Here is a 15,517-nt window from a genome sequence, read left to right on the forward strand (position 1 = left end):
TCCTGTTTCTCCAAGTTCCACGAAGTTAAGAACTTTTTCTTACGTATCTTGGTCTCTCCTCCCAGGCCTAGCATGATGAGTTTCATGAAGCAATCATAATAACAACTACTTACGAGGCTCCAAGCTCTATGGTAGCCCTAACGACATTATCTAGTGGAGTTTCCACAACTCTGGGGAAACTTCTATCTATATTGTTCAGAGAAACAAATGCTCAGGAAATTTAATTTGCCCAGAGTCACAGGGAGATTGGGCAATAGGCTGACCATCAGACTCAAGTTCATCTTACTGGAGCCAGAGCTTTAAATAATCACACTGGCAGATGTGTGAAATCAGTGAAAGCCAAATGTCAGCCATGTTTAAAACCTAGAACAGGTTGATGGAAGCTCTGAGGTAATTCCTCTATCCTCTGGAAAGAAGGGAGAACCCAAATCTAGAGGTGCTCTGGCAAGTCAGATCTTATACAATAGCAGATAAAAAAGGATGTCAGTAGTTTAGCCCACTGTCATGCCCAGCTATAAGCCCAGTAGTCTATGACAGCCTTGAAGCTCAGGAAGTAGATTCCAGCTCAGTGCTTCCAGAAAAGACTCTGGATATCAGTGACCACATATAAGGGAACCAAGACTTGATCAAAATGTCAAATATTTGCTGGGAAGACATTCTCTGCGGCTAAGAATCCAAAGTGAAACTTCATGGCGTCGTTCAAAAGAACAGAAGGAGGTGTCCATGTTTACGACACTTCAAGAAGTCGAGGAAAAGAAAAAATTCCCTTAATGCCTCTAGATGTCTCAAATTTGGGCATGCTCACATTTTTTTTTTAAACTTTCCTATATTAAAATCAAAACTCCCAAAATAATTCAGTGAAGAACTCTGATCCGTACTGCAAAAGAATTCTAGCTTTGCAAAACAGGATTTGCCACAGATTTCATTCCTTCCTTCAAGTGAACAAGTATTTACTAAATTCTCACTATGTGCCATCATCTAGACTAGGCCTTGTTTTCCCCTTTCCATTTGGGCCTTCATCATCTTTTTCAGCCATGGCACTTTATCATCATGGGTCCATGAAAGTCCCTCTCTTACTTATTCATTCACTCACTCATTCTTTCATTCATTCATCCCCATCCACATCTGCCATGTCTGTTCTTTTTCTTGTCCCCACTCACCTCCATCACACACCAGTCAAAGCAGCTATTTTCATCTGGTTGATGTCAAGCCTTTTATTTGTGGATATTTGTACCTGTTCTTACAAAGTGTATACTGTTTGGCATGCATGCATTTTTAAAAATTTTTTTAATGTTTATTTATTTTTGAGAGACAGAGACATGGCACGAGTGGGGGAGGGGCAGAGAGAGAGGGAGACACAGAATCCGAAGCAGGCTCCAGGCTGTGAGCTGTCAGCACAGAGCCCAACGCGGGGCTTGAACTCACCAGCTGTGAGATGGTGACCTGAGCTGAAGTCGTACGCTCAGCCGACTGAGCCACCCAGGAGCCCTGGGCATGCATGCATTTTTAATTTATGTAAGTGGTATTGTCTTATAGTGCTTACCCTGTCCCTTAGTTTGTAACTCAGCACTATGTTGTATCCAACCACATTGCTATGTAGACATTCCCTCCGTCTCTTGCAATGTCTTGAAAGGAGCCCATGGAATGCAAACACTGTGTTTTACTTAACCAGATTGCCTCCGAATTCTCCCTCCACAATCAAAGCATCAGTGAATATTTTGATGCATCCTTTTACAGATATATATCCTTTTATGGGTTATATGCCCAGAGGTAGAATTACTACCTCAGAGAATATGCATATATTTAAGTGGAACAGATACAGCCAGATTGTTCTCCAGGACTCCCACCACCAGTTCCCAAGGCTTCACGTATTTCCATTTCACCGCCCAACGTGGTACCAGCCAGCTTTCCAGGTTTTGCCAACCTAACAGATGCAATGATGGTTCATTACGCTTTTGTTTTACGTTACTAGCACTAATGCATTCGAGCATCTCTTCCTATGCCTGTTAACCTTCTGGATTTCCTCTTCTCTAAAATGACTTTTTCTTTTGCTAATGTCTCTAATAGGGTTGCTGTCATTTTCCCATTGATTAGGATACTTTGTATACTCTATTCATAAAATTCTAGATATGATCAGTTTTGCTCAATATAGATTTCTTCTCTTAACCTGGCATCTGTTAACTTCACTCATGGTTTTTTGAGTAGAAACACCTAATTTATATACATGGGCCTGTCTTTGAATTCTGTGGTATCTCATTGGTCTCCTTGTCTGTTCTTGTACTAATATTTGAAAGTTTTCTCTATTATTTATTATAGTACATCTTAAAACTTTAGAACAAGCTTTTCAAGCTCCTCCAAAAAAAATGCAACTGGAATTTTTATTGCCTTCTCCTTGAATTTTATAGATACCTTTAAGAAGGACTGATACCATTATAAGATTAATTTGGTCCCGCTAAGCATGGGATAGCTCCCCATCTACTGAGATCATATTCCATGTTCTTTATTACTAGAAATTAAAAATTGTCTCCATAGAAGTCTGATGTATTCTGAGCTAAGGTAATTCTTTTTTTATTACATTTTTTTAATGTTTATTTATTTTTGAGACAGAGAGAGACAGAGCATGAGCAGGGAAGGGGCAGAAAGAGAGGGAGACACAGAATGTGAACCAGGCTCCAGGCTCTGAGCTGTCAGCACAGAGCCCAACACAGGGCTCGAACTCACGGAGTGTGAGATCATGACCTGAGCCGAAGTCAGATACTTAACCGACTGAGCCACCCAGGCGCCCCATAAGGTAATTCTTATTTGCTTCATAGTTCCTGTTGACATTGTGAACAGCATCTTACTTTTTATTGTATTTTTGAGTTGGCTGTTGACGTTATTGAAAAATTCTAATAATACTGTGAGTTTTTCTTACATCTTGCTAAACTCTCTTATTGGTTTTAACAGTTTGTCTGTTGATTATGATGGTCATTCTAGGTAGATGATCATCTCTCCTGTTAACTGTAGCAGTTTTCTCTTTCCCCTTCCAATCTTTACATTTCTTATTCCCTTTTTTATAGTGTTAGAGAGTACCATGATAACAGCAATGGTGATAGTGGTAATTCATGTCTCATCCTTGTCTTGGATATGATGAAGACAAATCCCTAAAATTAATATATATTAATATATATGATTTATATATTAATAATTAATTAATGTATACAATATAATATATTATATAAATAATAATTAATGATATTAATATATATTTATATATGAAAGATCTAATATTAAAAGAGTGATAGACAGTCAAACTGTAGGGGTAAAGAAAAACACCTGGACACATTATTGTGAAGTTTAAAAACAACTCATACAAAGAGGAAATTCTAAAAACCTGTGGAGAAAAAGAGTATATTAACAGCTGAGGAACAAGAATCATATTAATACTAGTTTTTCTTAACAGCAAAACTAGATGCAAGCAAACAATGAACAAAACAGAAATTGTCAGCATCGTATAGCCAGATATTTGGTGTTGGATAGAAAATCCATACGACCTTCCAATGAATGAATCATCAATGCAGATGCAGACAGACTGGAGCAACCCCTAAACTAGAAAGATTGTGGCCCAGAAAAGCAGAGCAATTTGTAAAGTCATATCTAGAGAAAGATTTCTTTCTCTCTCTCTCTTTTTTTACTGTTTATTTATTTTTGAACAAGAGAGAGAGAAAGAGAGACAGAGTGCAAGTGGAGGAAGGGTAGAGAGACAGGGAGACACAGAATCTGAAGCAGACTCCAGGCTCTGAGCTCCAGGCACAGAGCCCAAGGCGGGACTCAAACTCATGAACCGTGAGATCATGACAGGAGAGATCATGACCCGAGCCAAAGTTGGATGCTTAACTGACTGAGTCACCCAGGCGCCCCTAGAGAAAGATTTCTTGACCTTAGGGGTGGGGTGAGAGACAAAGGGAGGACCCAGTGATTTTAAAGAGGGGTCCTGTGTGTGTGTGTGCTTATATACATTTTCCTTGGGAGACAGTCTGTACAGTTCATAAGAATTCCAAGGTTAAGAACCACCATTTATTTCAGAGAAGTACTATGATATCAAATTTTTAAATACATGAAAGATACATTGCCTAAGTCCAGCTAAAACACTAATGAGCCCCCAAGTGATATGGGAAATCCGTGGGCATAGTATCAAACTTCATTGCTACCTACAGGCAATCTCCCATATTTCCTTTACACACCGAGTCAGCCAAGCCCATTTCTCATTTCTCCTGCAAATAAATACCATTTCATTCTTCCATCGAATTTGCCTCCAGGCAAGACAGCAGAGCATAGTGAAGAGATTATTTAATGTAGAGTCAGAGAGCTTGGTGTGGAATCTAACTGTACTTTTAGCAGGGTGGCCTTGGATAAGTTGTTTCAACTCTCCTAGCTCTAGTGTCCTCCTCTTCCAGATCAAGATAATAATAACAATAATAGTAAGGATAACTGTTGTTATTGCAATGATTGAATGCAATAGCCTAGGGTAGAGGACTCTACATCTACTAATTTTCATTGTTTCATTCTGATCAAGAGACTCCATAACTGAATTCCCTTTCATGTTTTTGTTCTCAAAACTCATGCACACCAGGGCCCCTTCAAGCTTGAATAGTTTGTACCTTTCCAAGAGAAGAGCAGGTCCGCTACCTTTGCCAAAGAAGCAGTGGGATTCTGACCACGTCTTGTCATCCCCGGTTCCCAGCCATCATCTGCGCATCTGGCTGACAGCTGCATATGGCAGGCTCTTATCTGGGAGTAGCATTAATGGCTGGGATTTCCAGCTTTATTATGCCTTAAATAACTAGATGTTATGACTAGGTACAATTAAAAAAGGAAAGCACACTCATTCTGATTGCATAGACCCAGGGCAGAGTGGGCTGGATGGGTGCCAGTATTCAGAGCTATTGTACGTAGCAGCCTGGCCTTTGGAACAAGCTGGAGGATGCCCCCCCTCTTTTTATGGCTATCCTGAATGCCTCTTGATGCTAAACAGATGGTTCCTAGAATTTAAAGGTGACTTTAATTATTATCTACGGCTCAAGACTGCCATAAATAATCCTGGAAGATAGTCAAGAAAACTTAGTGGTTATTACCTTTGATTCACCTGTTACCCTGGAGCTTTAAAAAACCAGCCTTTGCACAAGAAAAAGTCTCCAGGCTATTCTACCCACATGTGGTCCTTTCAAGGCAAAGGGACTTTTTTTGTGTGTGTGCTCTACCCTTCCTCGGCATCTCACACTGAATAATAACTTTAATTTGATAGTTTAACCTCCATGTCACTAACATTACCTCCCCCACAGTCTACACAGTTGATGGCCACCTTGGAGAAACAGCTTCCCTCTTACTTCTACAAATGCTTTTTTTTTTTTTAAGGTTTATTTATTTAGTTTGAGAGAGAGAGAGGAGAGAGAAAATCCCAAGCAGGCTCCATGCTGTCAGTGAGATTCCATCTCACAAACCATGAGCTCACAGCCTAAGCCCAAACCGAGTCAGGCGATTAACTGGCTGAGCCACCTAGGCTCCCCTCTACAAATGCTTTTTGAGCACTAACTCTGTGCTGGAAATTATGCTAGACATTAGGGATTTCGCGTGAGGAAGACCCAGGCCCTGTGCTCAAGTACTTATCACTGTTAAGAAACACCGGATTTTTTTTAAATGAAAAGTCCTACAAGAATTCCTAAAGAATGGTTCACATCCTAATTATGCAGGATAATTGTTATAAAGAAATGTTCTTGAGTGCCACCCTTAGAAAACCTGGTTCAGTAGGTCTGGGAGCTGCCTATGACTCTATTGGCTGTTTTTTATCTTTAAAAAAAAAAAAATCAGATGACATTATTTGGGGTTTAAGAAACACTAACTTAGGCAATCAAAAACTAGTCCTTCCTGAGGCTCAGGACCATCCTTTGCCCTCACTCCCCTGTCCGGGCAGAGCCCCATATGACTGACCTGATTCCAGGGAGGATTGTAATTGGCTGGACTTTGCAAATGTGCAAGGGGTCCTGCCTGGGATGGTTGTTGCCTCTGGTGACCTCCTTGGCCATCTGCAGCTCAAGGCACTCCGAGAGTATCTCTTATGGGTCACCTTCTCCCCTCACCCTCCTGGGCCAAATTTGAAGCAAGCATCTCCCACTTGAGTGTGGTGACAGAGAGCAGCCTTATCAACTTCTAGATCTCTACCATTAAGTGTGCTCTTAGCTGTAGGCTTTATTAAAGATTCCATTTACCAAATTATGGAAGTTCCCTTCTATTCTGGTAGAGTGAGAGTGTACATGATCATAGGGTATTGTGTTCTGTCCTATTGTTTTCCTGCCCCTACTGAGATAGTCACACTGTTTCTCTTAATCGGCTAATATGAATCACATTCATCATTAAAATTAAAACCAAAAAACTAGTTCTGTCTTCTTTCTCAAGATCTCTTTTCCTTTTTATCCTCTTTCAAACTCTTATTCATTGGAATGCCCCTAGAAAGCCCTGATTAAGAAGAAAAACAAAAGTCTCCACCTGAAGTGTAGCATGGAAGATCCTTTGTCTAGGGAAGCAAATAAGCATCATTTCCCACGCACGGAGGGGAGCTTGGCCCCACCAAGGAGTAGTGGTCAGGTGACTCTGTGACCTGGCACCCACTTGGCATGCCCATGACTCAGACCACTCAGTCTCACTGCTTTTCAGTTCAGTGTTGAGAGGTCCCCCAAGTGACCAGAGCCCCCCCAAACAATGGACATCAGGGATGCTCTTGGCCTCTGTTCCCCTAAGCTGAAGGTTCAGAAGAGTAAGGGGAGGGGAGTTTGTCCAGTGATGTTTGCCAGTCATCCTTCCTTCCAAAATGCAACAAAGGATCTCCTCCAAGATCCCCTTCCTGCAACACCAAGCCCTCTGGTGACTCAGGATTTTTACCAGGTGTACAGTTCAAGATTTGTGCCCAAACACTGTGGAAATCAGAACTACGGTAAAGCTAAGGCCTATTTCCTTGTGAATCGAAGGTCTGGTTTACTACAAAAGGGAAAAGGCTGCCGACAAGCCCCGACAAGTCTATTTGCATGCATGCCGTGCTCCCGGGCAGCTGTTGGTCACACGGGGAACTGCCAGGCGGGCCGCTGTAGTTTGGCGGGAGAGCAACTCGAATGACTGAATGAAGAGATGGAGAAGTCGAAAAGGAGACAGAAATAGAAATGCAAGTGGAGAAAGAAGAAAAAGAGGAAAAGGATGAGAAAGAGAGAGAGGGGTGACTCAGAATTGTAGACATCCTAAACGTCCAAGGGGAAAAAAGATCCGCCTCTAAAGACAGAGCTGTTAATTCAATCAGGCAGTAAGTGTGTGGGGTACGTGTGGCCCAGTACCACCGGGGAGAGACTAGTGAACCGAGTAAACTAAGCGTGTGCTCAGTGAACCCAGAGGCAAAGTCAGAAACTGACAGTCCGTGCCTACACGTCATTGACCCTGGCCTGGGCAAGCACTTAGCCACTAAAGTATATGATGCCCAGCATATAATAAGAATCTATAAATGGTGGCCATCATTATTCTTTTTAATATGAAATATTTTAAATAATATGGAAGCTTTTGACTTGAGCCCAATATCTCTGCCATTACCTGTGGGAGCAAATATGGAAAGTGAAAACACAAACACAAACAGGGTTAGAAATGTAATAGGCACGCAATAAATAGATATTGATTGGCATGAATATATTTAAAAAAATCTTTCTTAGTTAATGTGTTCCACAAATGGGCACGGTCACACCACGAAAAAATAAAATAAAATAAAAATGAGGGGAGGGGCCAGAGATCAAACAGCTCCAGGAGCTCCCTGTGTACCTTCCAGTTTGCAAAGCCAATGACAGCCGAGATTTACGGACATTTACTATATGCCAGGACCTCTTCTCAATGCTCTGCACATATTATTTCATTTAATCCTCATAACAATGCTTTGAAGTATTAGCCTCATTTTACAGGTGAGAAAACAGACAGAATGAGGTTAAGAAACTTGGCTAAAACACACAGCTCATAAGGAGAGCCAGGGATCCCACCTGGACACTTGGATTCCACAGCTCTTTTTTTTTTTTTTTTTTTAACTGAGGTATACTTGACCTATTCATTTCCTGTGTACAACACAATGACACAAGTATATACTGCGAAAAAGTCTTGTTAACATCCATCACCACGTATAGTTGTACGTTTCTTCTTGTGATGAGAACAGCTCTACCACCATGTAACACTACCTCACCACGAGAGAGTTCGTTTCCAAACAATCAATCATTCACCTCTCCATTCATTCAGCAAAGAGTCGTTGACGGTCATTCTACTGTTATCCAGGCTGTATTTGGCACTGAGGATATATTAGTGAACAAGGAAAGGAAAGTCCCCGACTTCACAGAACTTACATTCTAATGGGGGGGTGGAGGGAGGTGGGGGAGGTGGAAGAGGGACAGCCAGCACCAATGTCCTCACACCAGAACAAGGAAAACAGTGGGTCAATAAATATCTTGTGTTTCCATAGAAATATGCACATGCAGGAAAGCATTTCTAAGAACCCAGCTAAGGATACAGATAAAAACCATCAGTGATGTTAAACCCAGATATTCTACACTCAGCACACTCAACAAACATCAACTGAGCACGAACCACTCCCTCACCGTGGCAAGGTAGACACTGAATTCAAGGAGGTCCAAGCTCGGTCATATAGCAGGAGGTGGGGCGAGGGCTCTGGTGGGCTTTCCACTCTTTCACAGATACCTACAAGGATTTTACCAGGGTATGGATGCCACCCCTAGAAACCGAAAGTCCAGTAAGACCCAAATAGCCTTGTTGCTTTCCCTCTTGTTCAGCCTCAGCTGCAACTCGGACCACTTCTATATCTGCAACAAGGTGAGCATTTCGCACCAGGGAGGCGGCCTTCACAGGCAAGAGCACCAACCTTAGAGCAAGTTACAGACAGATTGCTAAGTCCCAGATCCATCTCAGCCTGAGTGTAGATTGCCCGACGCATTGACGACACCAAGCTGTGGAATGCAGAAGCCTTGGCAAATCGCCTTTTCTGGTCCAAGAAGAGCCAGTTCCTTAAGGAAGCATCTCGGGTTCCTTTTGTACCCAGAAACTTTGACACAATGCCAGTTGTAGAGTATATGCTCAGTAAAGTCTCCTGGATGGGTAGATCGCCAGCCATTTATTCTTTTTCAAACAACCACGTGGACAACGGTGGCCATGCCTGAAGTTGGAGAGCAAGCTCCGTAGCCCATCAAATTCAGCTGAGGTCACTAAGCATCAAATTCAACTGCGGTCACTTTACTCAGGATGCCGACTGAGGGGTACAGTGTCTCACAATAGACTCAGGCTCATGCTGTTAAAAGTTTTGCATCTTGAGTCTTGAATAGCCAACACATCTTGGGCAAGTTATCTTCTCTGGGTGTGAGTATTTTAAAATGTTTTGGGTGGATTAGATTAGTTAGTATGTGAAAAACACTGCAAGTGCCTGGCAGATAGTAAGCCTCTAAAAGCGATAGCTATGACTCTTACAATGCTGTGGCAGGGCTCGCGCCCGAGGCCCCAAGAGGAGTCGTGTGGTCTTGCCTAGACCACAGAGGAGGGGCATGAGGACATGTAACAGAGTGTGTTAGATTACATGATACAGACACCTAGATTCACAAACATGCATATCAATGAGTACAAAGATTGCTGGAAGAACAGGGAGATCACTGTGGGCTGATCCTATGTAGATCACTTCAAGGCCTCCTCCAAGTCCACTTGGATGATCATGGAGCTCCCTGCTATTTCTCTGGGTCGAGGAACCAGGTTGCTAAATCTGTTTGTAAATGATGGTGAGTCACAGCGTGTAATCTAGGTAGCCCTCTGCTCTCACCTGTCAGAGGATGTGATGACAGCTTGGACTGATTAGATCGGCCAGAGCAAATGGCAGACGTCAAACATTTGAACACCTGCCCCTGTCCAGCCCTCCGAATACCCTCGGGCAGCACTGGCAGGTGACTCTGGCTCTCAGTCCCCGTGAATGCCTGAGAAGCTCACGCTGAAACCAGGCAGTAACTGAGTGTGGATGCTGGCCACCCAGAGAACTGTATATTTGGAGATTTACTTTAGTTCTAAGTTTCAGTTGCACCCCCTGACCCCTAAGAGAACTTTCTCATTAGCCAAAGATGGAAGGACCACTGGGCAGAGGTTGCAGAAAGAAGTCATGGGGGATGGCTCCCAAGGTACTAAAGAAAGAACAGAGTGTCTAAAGTGTAGCTTGGGAGGGAAACACTCTAGGAAGGAAGGGTGAGTGAGCAAGTGTCATGGCCCCTACCCCCAGACCCACCATACGCTGCAACCGTGTCCTCCCTGGGAGCCCCCCCACCTCTGAAAAAGTTCCCTCCAAGCTTAAACTGAACACGCCCCCTTAGTAACCCTCAGCACAGAAGATCGGCCGATATTGTCCCGAGGACGCCACGGCAAAAAGCAGTTAAGAATTTGATCTCTGGAATTAGATAGATCCAGGGTTCAAATTCCGGTTCTACCACTTAAAACTGTAATCTTAAACAGGTCAGTGAACACTCTACCCCTCAATTTCCTTGTCTGTAAAATACAGGTAATACTTCCTTCCCAGGCTATTGAGGATCAAATTGAACACTGCATGAAAAGCCACACCACAATGCCAGTAACCGTGGATGCCCCGTGAAGGTTGGCCATTGCATTACTAACCACCGGGCGAGCGAGCCCACGGTGGGAATGAGCCCCAAGGACGCCAGGCTTGGTGAAGAAGCCAAGCCGACCAAGTGCCACAACCAGCTTATTCCAGTGGCTCATGGGTCCTGCCTTTTCCACATGTCACGTTCAAGTTAATGCCACCGTGGGGCTCATCGACGCTGCCCCCTCACTGCTACTGTTTATCTCCATGTGAGCCCACCCTGACTCCCTCTCCAGATGTTTGTGCACAGCCCGTGCCTGGTCTGAGCAGACCTCCTCGCCAGGCGACTGACACCAGGCACGGTGTCTCTCCTTGTGATACAATTACTCCCACCCACCATGATATAGTTATACCCGTGTCGGCCCAACAGTCTTAACACAGTGGGATAGTAACACACTAGCGCTCTCATAGAATCACTCATTTCACAGATGCTGATGAGAGCCTACGAGGTGTCCTGTCCCCATCAGACCCTTCCCCCTTAGAAGCGATTGCATTAGATCTTAGTTCCCTGGCTCAGGGAACATCTCCCAGATGGTGAGCCATGAGGCGGCCACGGGGAAAAGGCTGAGCAACCTGGACACAACAGGGAATCCTTTTACGGAGCAGGGGCGGGAGGGGGACCGTCCTCAAGCACAAGCAGGAAGTGAGAAACGTGGCTGGCCAGGGGGGCTGGCCAGCAACCGCTCCTGCCGTCTTCAAGGTGCCCGGGGCTCCACTGCAGGTGGCGTCAGATGTGCCAGGGGAGCCTGGCTCAGGGTCCCTGGTGGCTTCCTGCCTGGACAAACACGCCTCCGCAGCGCCGGTGGACTGTCCCCTCTGCTGAGCCCCTCGGGCGGCGCTCACACTAGCCCATTGTTCCTCCCGCTGGCAGCTCTCTGGCTCTTGCTCCCCGGCCCTGCCTCCAGCGACCCCAACAGAGCCTTGGCTGGTCTGCACATGCCGAGCAGATCCTTGGGGCTCAGTGCTTCCACCCTGGTGCGCCCCCACGGAGGCGGGGGGCTCAACGAGTGCCTTCCCTGTATTGAGGACATTCCTCCAAACAGGGACCGAAACAGAATGTTGTGGGAAGGCCATCGGACTGACAAAGGTTTTCAGCTGATTTCTGTCATCAGAATTCTTTTCTTTTTCATCTCAATTATTAAACAGATCCCCCAAAGTCTAAAACAGAAAGAAGAGGACTAACTCCGGTGAAAACCGAGTGAGGTCGTCGGCTCTTTGGAGTCTCCCACCCCTTTGGCTGCCCTGGCCCTCGGTCAAGCAGTCCACAAGCATCTCCGGAGAACACACACGGTTGGAGATGTTCTGCCCCGTGACGTTCCCCCTTGAACTCACCTTGCAGACCGATGTCTTCCGGCCAGACTCTGAGACACGTTCCCTGCACCACCCTGACCCTCTGCACGGACCTGCCCCCTGGCCCACAGGCCGGTACAGCTATCTCCCGGAGGCAGACCTGTCTGTTCTCAGCCTGGCCACACCTGCCTCTGCTGCCACAGGGTCTGGTTTCGGCCCCTCTGCTCTTCGGCCTCCTCCCTACTTCCGGCCCATGGTGGTGGCAAATGGCCATCGAGTGGCAACTCGCGCCTAGGACTTGAGGGCAACGCAGAGCCAAATCGACCCTTTGGTACAATTGAACTCTGCACAAGAGCAGACTGTGTCAGGATTAAGAAGCAAAGGGTTGGGGTTTCTGGTGGCTGTGACTTTAGAGACGGCCCCTTCTGTTACAGGTAACTTCTAAACTGTCTTGGTGCTAGGTAAGGTCCAGAAAAGTAGACCGTGCTGATTTCTGGGGTGGCAGGTAGGGTCATGGAGGGCCCCTCACCCACCCTCCCCAGGCCTATCCCCAGTCAACCCCACACGCCTTTCCAAGTGTGCCTCAGTTCCAGCAGGGATGGCAGAGAAGTGACCGCTACTCAAGATGGGAACATTTACTACTGCCTTATTCTTTGCCCAAAGCTACTGCACTTTTCTGTTATGTCTCAGGTCCCGTCGACTTTCCCTGAAAATCAAGACAAATTGAAACCACAAGTGTGGACCCAATCACAACGCCCACTTCCGCCACCTGCACTGTCTTCCCTCAGCTGGTCTCTCTACCCACCCCCAGGAGCCTTCAAAGCCATGTGCAAAGACCAAGACCTACGTCTTCCACAAAACTGCTTCTACTACTGCTCCTCTTCGAGCGTCTGTGATTCCATCCTCCCTTTTTGATCATTGATAACACACAGATGGAGTCTTCGATGAAAATTGAAATGTATGTTTTTATTTCCGTAATTCAAACATCAGTTTCTTGTGGTCAAGGACCAAGGCTTCCTGGAATCCCCCATGATATCCAGCACGGTGTTTTACATTGTGATTTGCGAGAGGCTAGTGTCCACTTAGTATTAGCTGTCTTACGCCGCTAACTAGAAACTCCATGTGTCGAATGTATATCCACGCCGAAGATAGATGCCACACGTGTGCTTTATCCAAAGAACAAAACTCGGGCTGAAAAAGAACACAAGAGGCAATACATTTGAATCTCACAATCTCTTAGTCCATTTCATATTTTTCTAAGCAAATATTCATAAGTTTCATCTGTACAACAGACAGCTTCTGTCTCCCAATACTACGGCTCATCCCCCTCCCCCGGCCAATGCACTTTCCAAAGTGTTGCCACAGGATTTATTTCTCATGCAAATCTGTCATTTTCTTCCACTGCTTAAAAACCCTCAGTGGTTTCCAGTTGCCTTTAGGCCCCGGTCCAAATCCTTCATGGGACTTCCTAGGCCCTCGGGGATCCGGACTCACTGCCTTTCCAACCTCATCCTTCCATCCCATGGCCTACGCTCTCCAGGGCCTGGTTTATTCAGCTCACGGCTCTTAAAACTTTCACATCAGGCTCTCTCTGGACTCCAGGCCTTCACTCGAGCTCTTCCTCTTTCTAGAATGTTCTTCTCTCCACTCTCTTCTTCCCTCCCCTGCGTCCCTTCACCTGGCTGATTCCTGTTCAACCCTCACTTCCCCAGAGAAGATTTACCTGAGCCCCAGAGAGCAGATCAGAGAAAGTACCAGATGCACACACAGCATCCTTCCTGTGTCCCCTCTTCGGTGGCACTCATGTTTGTTTCCCCCCGTAGATCTTGAGGTTAGGGACAGTGTCCCTCCTGCTCATTGACTAGCACCACCACCCCAGTACCGAGAATAGTGCTAGTTGAATAGAATCATTGAAACGTCCCCACATTCCAGCCAAATGTTGAAGGCATCTTTCCCACGTACAGTGCTGTAGGCCATGAAGACATTACCCTTCAAAGTAAACTTTAGGATCACTGTTTTTTGAGATTAAATTTATAATTCAAGAAATAGGTACTGTGAAAAACAGTTCCCTGACCTCTAATTCAATCCAGTTCAGCTTAAGAAATCAAATTACTTATTTCCCCTACCACAACCTTATTCTCTGCCTCAGCCCTGTCCACCAGCCTCACTTGTGGTCTGTGGCTTGTGGGACACAAGAGGAAGGAAGGGGGGAGTCGTGATCACCAACATAAACAGCGCCAGTTAATACGATTACCCAGTATACTGTTGCCACTTGAAGCAAAGCCGTCCTTCCTGGAAAAAAAAGTTCTAACACTGCTGATGGTCTGCAAATCTGAGACAGCCTCAGTCGACGGACGAGGAACCGGAGACGGCTTTCTGTGTACATAGACCAGACAACCATTTATGGAATGTGTTTCCCGGGGGAGCCAGTGCCCTCCGTCCATTGTTCTCCACTCCTGGCTAAAATGTACCGGTTAGACCTCGGTCCTTTTGCTCAAGGCAATGGTTCTCAAACCTTACCATGCATCCGAGTCAGACTTAATAAAACAGATCGTGGGGACGCACCCCCAGGTTTTCTGATTCAGGAGGTCTGATTCAGGCCCCAAAATTTGCATTCCTAAGTCTGCAGGCGATGCTCATGCTGCTGATTCAGGGACCACACACTAAAAACCTCTGCTTAAACTAGGAATGGTCTCAGCCCTGGTTGTGCATGGCGACACCTGAGGAGGCGTTTGACGTTACGGAGCTTAAGTGAGGCCTGAGCTGTATCACAAATGTGCCACAAGTGATGCCAATGCATGACCAGGACTGAGAACCATATATGTGTTCATCTGCATCGAAAGGTAATGGTCCTTCTAAAGGCTTAACACTTTGAAGTGGAATCAGTCAGTTACATGCCAGTATGAATGAGTCCCCAGGGTTTCCTGAGATACGATGTCTAAATGAAAAAGGGCATCCCGGATTGGATCCTGGAAAAGAAAAAAAAAATCAATGAAAAACTGGAGAAATTCTAATAGTCTGTATAATCTAGTTAATAGTATTATATCAATGTTAATTTCTTAGTTTGGATCCACGTACCATGGTTATAGAAGAGCTTAACATCAGGGTAAGCCGAGCGAAGCGTACCCAGGAATTCTCTGTCTGTTTTTTCTGCAACCCTTCTATAAAACTAAAATTATCTTAAAAAGCTTTTTTAAAAAAGGCTCTACGTGGTACGTGCCAAGTCATCGTTGCTGAAAATGTGTCAACTGGCAATTAATATGGCATTATTCTTTAGATATAAGGTAAATCTTTTCAGATGTAAGATTTAAGAATTGTACATCAGTAAGCCTGGATTAAATGTCAAAAAAAGCATGGCCTCACTATCTTCGTCTCGATATTTGCTAAATTACGCTATAATTTGTATGAGAGATTTTAGGTCTTGTTCATCACAGTATCGCCATCACCTCCCTCAAAGTAGACGCTCAGAGAGTAAGTGTTGAGTGGATGAATGAAAGAGTAATGAATGATGATATTCTGGATTCTGTACAAAGA

This window comes from Prionailurus viverrinus, chromosome D1 (genome assembly GCF_022837055.1).
Source record: "Prionailurus viverrinus isolate Anna chromosome D1, UM_Priviv_1.0, whole genome shotgun sequence".
NCBI lineage: Eukaryota > Metazoa > Chordata > Mammalia > Carnivora > Felidae > Prionailurus > Prionailurus viverrinus.